General features: G+C 47.0%; 1 protein-coding gene across 4 annotated transcripts in view; it reads left to right on the top strand.

Annotated features, from left to right (window-relative positions):
* The window catches only part of LOC142663315 (membrane-spanning 4-domains subfamily A member 4D-like), a 120663-nt gene that overhangs the window by 662 nt on the left and 109755 nt on the right, over positions 1-10246 (top strand). For 2 of the 4 annotated variants that reach the window (XM_075841917.1, XM_075841912.1), the window contains exon 2: positions 3579-3771. The exons of the other annotated variants lie outside the window; for them this stretch is intronic. The gene's annotated coding sequence lies outside the window, so the exon portion shown is untranslated. The remainder of the gene's footprint in view (positions 1-3578; positions 3772-10246) is intronic. 4 annotated transcript variants of the gene reach the window in all.

The following is a 10246-nucleotide window of genomic DNA, read 5'->3' as shown; positions in this document are numbered from 1 at the left end:
TTTAAGTCGTTTACGTGTTAACTTTATTATACCAGTCATAACAATTGCGGCATGACCATATTGTGTATTTTTTTTAATTCTTTCGCAAAATAAAACCACTTTTTGTGGAATTTTTTTAACAAATTGTGGACATTGCGGTTACGTATTGAGGCCCTTGCTATTATGGAATCATTGGCTAGATATACCAGAAATGTCTGATAGATGTGGGTCTCCGTTCTGGGACCCGCACCTATATCGAGAACAGAGGTCACCTGATCCCCCTTCTTGCGCGGTGAGGTGGCGGCTGGCTGCGGATTCCATATGGGGACCACATGGAAAGTTGAACACGCATGCACGTACTCAGATTTTTCCATAACTCCCATAAAACATAATGGAGAAAGACACTTGTATGGCCAGGTCTCCACATAGCCCCCGACGGGAATTAGCCGTCATCTCACCAGATGTGCCATAAAAGTCTGAGGTGGGAATAACCCTTTAAGGGGAGGCATGGCACTCTTTTTCGGGACACCATGACTTGCATTATTACAGAGTTACTGGTCAGAAATTCTGGGGACACTGTGGTAGTTGCCGTTTTCGAGGTGTTGGCCAGGAATTATAAGGGCGCTGTTGTTTTTGCTTTTATGGGGACCTCTCAAAGGCAATCTTATAGGGGAGAGTGGCCAGAAATGATAAGGGTACTATGGCCACTGCTGTTATGGGGATGCTGGCCAGGAATAATAGGGGCACTGTGGCAATCGCTGTTGTGAGGGCGCTGTGGTGGCCGCTGTTGTAGGGGTGCTAGCCTAGAATTCTGGTGGCATTATCATGTTATTCGACAAGTTTCCATATTTGAGAAATACCTGTGTCCCCTGCAGCCATGTTGGGTAATACACACAGGTAGCAGCACAGACCTTAGGCCGGATTCACATGAGCGTGTTCAGTCTGTGATATACGGTCCACAGGTCGGCCGCATTTCCCGGACTAAGCACACTGCAGGGAGCCGGGCTCTTATCGTCATCGCTATCTATGACGCTAGGAGTCTCCACGGAAAACATGTTTTCAGTACGGGACAGTTTTCCCGCAGCGAGACAGGGACTCCTAGCATCATAGATAACGATGACGATAAGAGCCCGGCTCCCTGCAGTGCGCTCAGTCCGGTAAATGCGGCCGACCTGTGGACCGTATATCACAGACTGAACACGCTCATGTGAATCCGGCCTTAGTCTGTATTACGCCCCCCACAGTGCAAGTGAACCAGAACTCTAACATTATAGGGTGCTATGTTAGGGTCGCCACTCAGCATAAAACTGCTACTGAAAAAGATTTGGGGATATTGTTGGACAGCACTTTTACCTTTAGCAACCAGTGCCAGGCAGCTGCTGCAAAGGCAAATAAAATGATGGGATGCATCAAAAGAGGCAAAGATGCTCGTGACAAGAACATAGTTCAATCACTAGTCAGACCACACATGGACTATTCTGTAAAATTTTGGGCACCTGTGTATAAGAAGGACATGGCTGAACTAGAACGAGCGCAAAGAAGGGGGACCAAGGTAATTAAGGGAATGGGTGGATTGCAGCACCAAGAAAGGTGATCAAACTTGGGGCTATTCAGTTTAGAATAAAGACGGCTGAGGGGCGATGTAATTACAATGTACAAATATATAACTGGACAGTACGGAGATCTTTCTAATGATCTTTTTACACCTGTAACAAGGACAAGGGGCATTTCCTATGTCTTGGGTAGAAAATTATAGACGAGGATTCTTTACTGTAAGAGCGGTGACACTATGGAGCTCTCTACCACTGGATGTTGTGATGGTTGATTCATTCAGCAAGTTCTAGAAAGGCCTTGATGACTTTCTTGATAAATATAATATTACAAGTTATGATTACTAGATTCTGGAGATGGGACGTGGATCCAGGGATTTATCGTGATTGTCATATTTGGAGTCGGGGAGACATTTTTCCAATAATGAGGCAATTGGCATCAACCTCATTGGCTTCTTGCCTTCTTCTGGATCAACACGGCAGGATTATAGGTTGGACTTGATGGATCTGCGTCTTTTCAACCTTATCAACTATGTAACTATGTCATGCTGAGCGGCACAAACATCCAGTCGTAAATATTGATGCACTGGTTTATATGACGCCTGGGACCCCTGTCTCGCTACGCTGCAGTCATTTACAGGAAAGCTCCATGACTCACAGATGGTATCTTAATCAGACTCCATCCCACTCCAAGACCTCTGCTGCAGTGTCACCTTCCTGACCCCAGGACAATGGCAGGAGATAAACCTCTGACCAAGAACTTTATGAGGTGTTATTGTGGAGTCTAACCGTTAGACTTTTCTGGTGTGAGGGGTGATGACCCTCAAGAAGGTTGTTAGGTCGGAGGCAAGGAACTATCAACAGACAAGGGCCCGTGTGAACGATCGCCGATCAATGAGACAGCTCGTTGATCGGCGCTCGTTTGCTCCTGTCACATGGAGCTACGTATGGGGAAGAGCGCTCGTTACTCCGATGATACATTTCTATCATGTTGGCAGCGCGTCTCCATGTTTACACACCCAGATGTGCTGCCGACAATGATAATATTTTATGCTGCCTAAACGATCAGCCGATGAACTAGCGTTTGCTCGTTCATCGGCTGATCGTTGCCAATTATCAGGAGCGAACGTTTTGTGAACGCTCGTTTGCCTGATAATTGTCCGGTGTAAAAGTTACCATACACATCACATTTATGTCTACAGATCACCCTTATTTGTTGAGATGTGATGACAATCTAATGTGTATGGGGCTCTGTCAGGGACGTTCCCTTTGTAAGGTGTGGGAAGGGGTTCCCTGCCCCCAGAAACATGGTATTTGTTGTATTGTTTCTTTCACAGATCCTGAAGAAGAGCTGTTGCTTTCTTGTAAATGTTTCATTGGTGTAATGTTCCTTTTATTGCTGGCAGGCAATGGCGGTCCATGGCTTCTTAAGCGGCACCTGGAGAAACGGTCTGGACGCTGTTTTCCTGTTTGTTGCACCATATCATTGGTGAGGGGTGAAGAGTGGTGAGCCTCCCGACAAGTGCTAAACCAGAGGGTGGAGTGCAGGAGCCTTCCTGCAGGTGGGAGTTGCCAGGGGCCTTCTGTGTGGCAGAAAGAGAGGCGGCAGGTCAAGTTGCCTGGGGCCTTTGCCCGTGTGACATAGAGTAAAGAGGCCATAAGGTAGATAAGGGTTTAGAGACGTCAGAGGACATACCCCTGCATCAGGGAGGACCCGAGAAATGAGCCAGCGAATGGTAGAGATTGGTGCCGTTTTGTTGCATCAATCCAGGGTCTTGTGTCCTCATTTCCACGACTAACTTGCAAAGCCTCCCTGCTTGGCGTGCACCTTGAGTGTCCATTTGTAAAAAGCAGAACCAACATCCATTCTTCATCTTCAATGCCCGTCCTACTGATTCCCACTAATATCAGATATGACTGACAGCTGCTGCCGCACCATCTTCTATAGGTTAGGCTGGCAGGCCGATTATTTTTTTTAATATGTTCCGCCGAGTTAAAATGTGCCTCCACTTTAACCCGTTCTCTGAAATCGAATCTGTTAAATTTCAGAAAATAGCTTCATTGGGGCGAGGACCTTACTGCAGCGCTATTTCTCCCGTCGCATCTGAAGGAATTTACAGCGGAGGCTCTAAACGGAGCCGCTAATGCAAATGAGAACATAGTCAGCTTGGATATCTGATGTTATTTTATACCTTTCCATATCCTGCTGCCGATTCTAGAAAATCCCAGATAACCCTCTAAGGTAATATAATGTAGAATATGAAATAGTTGTGTGTGTGTATGTATATATATATATATATATATATATATATATATATATATATATATATATATATATATATATATATATATATACAGTATGTGTGGTGAATTATGTGATTTTATTATAACGGGTTATACTGCATTCACAGCCATATGACCATCATACGTATACAATATGTACATGGGATACGGTTATTTTAATATTTTCATGTATTTTTTTATTATATTTCATACTTTGTATATCGGAGATATGAAGCTTTTTCCCTTGAACAATATGGATTCATTTTATTCTATGTAGTCGTATTACCGATTGTACAAAACAATCATAGAAATAACACCAAACTCCCATACCCCCAAATCATTCGGCTCGCTGCGTCCATCTGTTTGTCGTTCTGTTTCATCCAACAAGATTACTCAAGTAAAATATACGTAAATTCAGTGCAAATTCATTTCATGAGCCTTCACATAGCATAATTGTCACCACCAACCAGGGCCGCCATCAGGAATTTCAGGGCCCCATACAGCTAAATTTTCTGGGCCCCCTACCGTGACACCGCCTGTTAACGGTACTCCGTCCAGCACTATATCATGCTACTCAGGGCCGCCATCAGGGGGGTATTAGGGGTACTGATGTGAGGGGCCCGGCCAAACCTAATTGAAAGGGGGGCCCAGCAATTGCCGCGACTTGCCTTTGGTAGAAAAAAAACAGGCCCCTGCAATGGGGCCCATTTTTTTCACCAAAAGAATGTCGTGAGCTGCGGGCCCCCCCCCCTCTCGTCATGGGGGCCGTCAAACACCGCCCGCACGACCGATCGCGCACACCCGCAAACTCCCGTGCGTGCGCACCCGCGACCGCACGCAGCCGCACGACCGCCTGGAACCGCGCACCGAATTTTGAGGCAGATTTTGACCTGCTCACACTATCTTGCTGTGTTTTTTGCCCGCGGCGATTGAGGACAGCAGACAAAAAACGCAGCGAAAAATGCATTTTCTGCCTCCCATTGATTTTGATGGGAGGTCAGAGGCGGAACCGCGGCAAGAAAGGACGTGCTGCTTTTCCTTTTTTCCGCGACTGGCTCCCATTGATTTCAGATTAAATCAATGGGAGGCGGTTTTGGAAGTTGTTTGGTGCTGATTCTGACGCAGTGTCCGAGTCAATATCAAGGCCCAAAAACTCTGTGAACTGGGCCTTATTGTTAGGGCTTATTCAGACGAACGTGTAATACGTCCGTGCAACGCGTGTGATTTTCACGCGCCTCGCACGGACCTATGTTACTCTATGGGGCCGTGCAGACTGTCAGTGATTTTCACGCAGCGTGTGTCCGTGTGTCCGCTGCGTAAAACTCACGACATGTCCTATATTTGTGCATTGTTCGCGCATCACGCACCCATTGAAGTCAATGGGTGCGTGAAAATGAATGAACAATGAAATGAATGAAAACAGAAAAGCACCACGTGCTACAAACATACAAACAGAGTGTCATAATGATGGCGGCTGCGCGAAAATCACGCAGCCACGCATCATACGCTGCTGCCACACGGAGCTGTTATGGACCTTTTGCATGCGTAAAATGCCACGTTTTTTGCGCGTGCAAAAAGCACACGCTCGTGTAAATCCGGCCTTAGGGTAGGAACACACTAGGCATGAACGCTGCGGATTTTATGCAACACATTTTATTGTGGAAAATCCGCAGCGTATCACAGTCGCAGCAGAGTGGATGAGATTAGAACAAATCTCATCCACACGCTGCAAAAAAAATGGACCTGCAGTGTGGCTTTTTAAGCCGCAGCGTGTCAATTTATTCTGTGGAATCGCTGCTCCTCTGTTGCGGAAATGCTGCGGTTCTGCCGCAAAAATCAAAAATGAGAAAAAAAAGGCATTTTTTTTAAATTGATAAAAAAGTTTATACTTACCCTGGCCATAGTCCTGGTGACGCGATCCTCTATTCTTAGCGCAGCCCGGCCTCCTGTCATGACGTTTCATCCCATGTGACTGCTGCAGCGATCACATGGTGTACAGCGTCATCCCAGGAGGCGGGGCTACGTTCAGAAGAGAGAGATGCGTCACCAGGACTACGGCCGGGGCAAGTCTAAACTTTTTTTTCCCTGCAGGATTCCCGCAGCGGACACGCCTCACGAAACCTGTGCCACTATTTGGTGCGGTTTTGCTGGCAGAATTCCCTGCGGCTACCGGGGTGGATAAGCTGTGTAGTTTTACTCAGCGTATCCGCCTAGTGTGTCCCTTATGATGTCGCTCCTGGAGCTGCTGCCGGTCTCTAAATAGGCAGTTGGTCCAGTAGAATTTGGAATTATTTTTTTTTGTGAACCAGCTTAAAAAAATACAAAACTTTTGTGTTAGGGCCTGTTCACATCACCGTTCGCTTCCGCTCCGGGGTTCCGTCTGAGGTTTCCGTCGGGTGAACCCCGCAACGGAAAGTGAAAGTGACAGCAAAGCTTCCACTTCAGTCACCATTGATCTCAATGGTGACGGAAACATCGCTAATGGTTTCCGTTCGTCACCATTCCGGCTGATTTTCGGTTTTCCGACGGAATCAATAGCGCAGTCGACTAACACAAAAGTTTTTTGTATTTTTTTAAGCTGGTTCACACAAAAAAATAATTCCAAATTCTACTGGACCAATTGCCTATTTAGAGAAAGGCAGCAGCTCCAGGAGCGACATCATAAGGGACACACTAGGCGGATATGCTGAGTAAAACTACACAGCTTATCCGCCCCGGTAGCCGCAGGGAATTCTGCCAGCAAAACCGCACCAAATAGTGGCGCAGGTTTCGTGAGGCATGTCCGCTGCGGGAATCCTGCAGGGAAAAAAAAAGTTTAGACTTACCCCGGCCGTAGTTTAGGTGACGCATCTCTCTCTCTTCTGAACGTAGCCCCGCCTCCTGGGATGACGCTGTAGACCATGTGACCGCTGCAGCAGTCACATGGTACGAAACGTCATGACAGGATGCCGGGCTGCGCTAGGATCGTGTCACCAGGACTACGGCCGGGGTATGTCAGGCATTTTTTTAAATTTATAAAAAAGTTTTTTTTTCTTTCTCATGTGTGATTTTTTGCGGCAGAACCGCAGCATTTCCGCAACAGAGGAGCTGCGATTCCACAGAATACATTGACATGCTGCAGCTTTAAAAGTCACACTGCAGGTCCATTTTTTTTGTAGCGTGTGGATGAGATTTGTTCAAATCTCATCCACTCTGCTGCGACTGTAATACGCTGCCGATTTTCCACAATAAAATGTGTTGCATAAAATCCGCAATGTTCATGCCTAGTGTGTTCCTACCCTAAGGCCGGATTTACACAAGCGTGTGCTTTTTGCGCGCTGTCGCGTCTGCGAGCGCCCGGGCTGTCGCGGGTGCGCACTTCCGGCCTTTCGCTGGTGTGCACCGGCGGTCGCGAGTGCGGGCAATCGCGGGTGCGCGCTCACGGACGCTCGCGAGTGCACACGCGCGGGAGTTTGCGTGATCGGTCGCGCGGGCGGGCGGTGTTTGACGGCCCCCATGACGAGAGGGGGGCCCGCAGCTCACGACATTCTTTTGGTGAAAAAAACAGGCCCCATTGCAGGGGCCTATTTTTTTCTACCAAAGGCAAGTCGCGGCAGTTGCCGGGCCCCCCTTTCAATTAGGTTTGGCCGGGCCACTCACATCAGTACCCCTAATACCCCCCTGATGGCGGCCATGCCACCAACAGACATTCAGGACTGTATTAAATGGGTTGTCCATATTCTGACAGCTGATGACCTGTCCACCGGATAGGTCATCAGTATATGATCTGTGGGGGCCCGGGCCCCGCACAGATCAGCTGATCTGTTGCCCCTCCATTTACCGGACGTACATGCCGGAAGCAGTTGGCTCCTGCCACGGATAAGCGGCTGAGCTGCAGTACTGTATTCAAGTGAATAGGAGCGGACCTGCAGTTCTGCAGCATGGCCGCTATTCTATGTACGGAGCCAACTGCTTCCGGCTCCGTACATAGCATTCTGTGCCATAACATCCGGTGCCCACAGGTCACCGGAGCGGCTTATCGGTGCTGGGTCTGGGTGTCGGACCCGCACCGATGATATACTGATGACCTATCTGGTGGATTAACTATAGCCCTCAATACCATTTGTTAGTAAATAATCATCTCGCCCCTTTTTTTAAATGCTGACATACTATCTGCCATCACTACCTCTTGGGGTCGGGCATTCCATAGTTTGAACACTGTAACTGTAGAGAACCCTTTCCTATATTAATGTCTGAAACGTCTTTCTTCCACACGCAATGAATGGCCCCCGGTCCTTTGTAGAGTTCTTTGGAAGAACAGGTTTTGTGCTAGTTCTCTGTATTGACCACACATATATTTATACATGTTAATAAGATCACCTGTTCGGGATCTCTTTTCCAAGCAGAACAAGTCCAACTTCTGTAGCCCAGTGGTATTCAAAGTTTCTGAGTCCAGGGACCCACTTTTGGCCATGACTTTTGTTTGGGGACCCCCCCCCCCCCACTTCTGTACTTAACCGCATTTCGTCTGACGTATGTCAACATCATTCATAGCTAGAAGCCGGTACTTAGCTCCATTAGAAAAATAAGTCCCTGCAACATTAAAAAGAACGATAATTATGCGGTTGAGGTATCCTCCTGCTGTGCGTTGCTGAGGTGCGACTATGGCCGCTGAAGGTTGGTCAGCAGTGGTCATCAGAGGCGTAGCTAGAGGTTTAGTACAGGGAGGAGGCAAGACATATCTGAGTGGGCCCCAACCCAATGGCCCCCACACACAGTATTATGACCCCTTAGTGGCTCCCACACAGTATAATGCCCTTATAGCTGCCCCCACACAGTATAATGCCCCTATAGCTGCCCCTACACAGAATAATGCCCCCATAGCTGCCCACACACATAGTGCCTCCCCACACAGTATAATGTCTTCGTAGCTGCCCCCATACAGTATATTGCAGAATAATAAAATAATTACTCAACAATCCCCATTACCACGACGAGTGGAGTAGATCCCTCTGCTCCTCCGGTCTGTGCAGTGTGTGGCTCGGCACAGACAGGCGCGATGACGTCACTACATGCCATTGGATCCAATTGTATCTACGCCCTGAAGATAGAGATACAGTTGAAATGGGACATCAGTGAGTGGTACGCGACCCCCCGGAGGGCTTCACATGACCCCCCTAGGGGGCCGCGACTCACACTTTGGGAAACACTGCTCTAGCCGTTCATTGTAAGAGACACCTTTAACCCAATTTAATAATCTAGTCGTCCTACTTTGAACACTCTCCAACTCTCCTATATCCTTTTTACAATTTGGAGCTCAAAAGAGAACATATTAAAGATATGGCCTTACAAAAAGATTTATAGAGGGGTCATGTTACATTTGAATCACAAGTTTTTAGCCCTTTTTATACATTCTAAAATTCTAATTGCTTTTGCGGCTGCTGCTTGACATTGAGTTCTGCTTCTCAGGTATTTGTAACCAGAAAACGCAGGTCCTTCTCTTGTTCCATTATCCCCAGTTTTATTCCATTTAATGTATATGAATTAATACTATTATTGTGTCCTATGTGCATTACTTTACATTTATCAACATTTATATTTCATCTTCCATGTTTTTTCCTATGCTGCCAGCTTAGGGTAAGTTCGCACTACCGTTACTATCCGTTCAGCTCTCTTCCTTCAGAGGAAGGGATGATCTAAAGCTTAAACGGAAAGCAACGGTTCCGTTAAAATTACCATTAATTTCATGGTGTAGTGTATGGAATGGTGTAGCTTTTTTCACGGGAGCAAAAGTGCAGTCTGCAAAACTTTTGTTTCCGTGAAAAAAACGGAAACCTAGCGAACAGTGACAAACAGAAATAATTACCATTCAAATCACTGGTAATTCTAACGGAACCGTTTCTTTTAGTTTAAGCTTTTGATCATCTTTTCCTCTGACAGAAGAGAGCTAAATGGATAGCAATGTTCGTGTGAACTTAGTCTTATCTGGGTCTTTCTGTAATATTTTATAGTCAAGCTGAGTTTTAAGTATCCTACAAAGTTTTGTATCGTCAGCAAAAACTGACACCTTACAATCAATCCCGTCCACAAGGTCATTAATAAAGAGATTTAACTGGTTCCCGACCGCTGGCTGTATTTTTACGGCCAGCGGTCAGGGTCCTTAAAACCTGAGTCATAGATTTTTTACGGCTCGGGTTTTAACTTGCTGCCCGCGCGATCGGGCAGCTGAATGTCGGGTCTTCTGTCTTCTCTGATCAATTGTACACAGCGCTCAATGAGCACTTTGTATAGGAATAGAGGCAGCGGCCGCGCCGCTGTCTCTATTGGTCCCTGTGATCATGTGACTGGTCACATGATCGCCGGGTGCCGTTAGTGGCCGGCTGCTGCTGGGTGTTACTAGACCCAGCACAGCCCTATTAGTGACAATCGTCACTATGAGAGGGCTGATTTCCCCT

The sequence above is a fragment of the Rhinoderma darwinii genome, chromosome 11 (assembly GCF_050947455.1).
Source record: "Rhinoderma darwinii isolate aRhiDar2 chromosome 11, aRhiDar2.hap1, whole genome shotgun sequence".
Classification (NCBI taxonomy): Eukaryota; Metazoa; Chordata; class Amphibia; order Anura; family Rhinodermatidae; genus Rhinoderma; species Rhinoderma darwinii.
The sequence above is the reverse complement of the archived record's forward strand: the minus strand, read 5'-3'. Positions and strand labels throughout refer to the sequence as shown.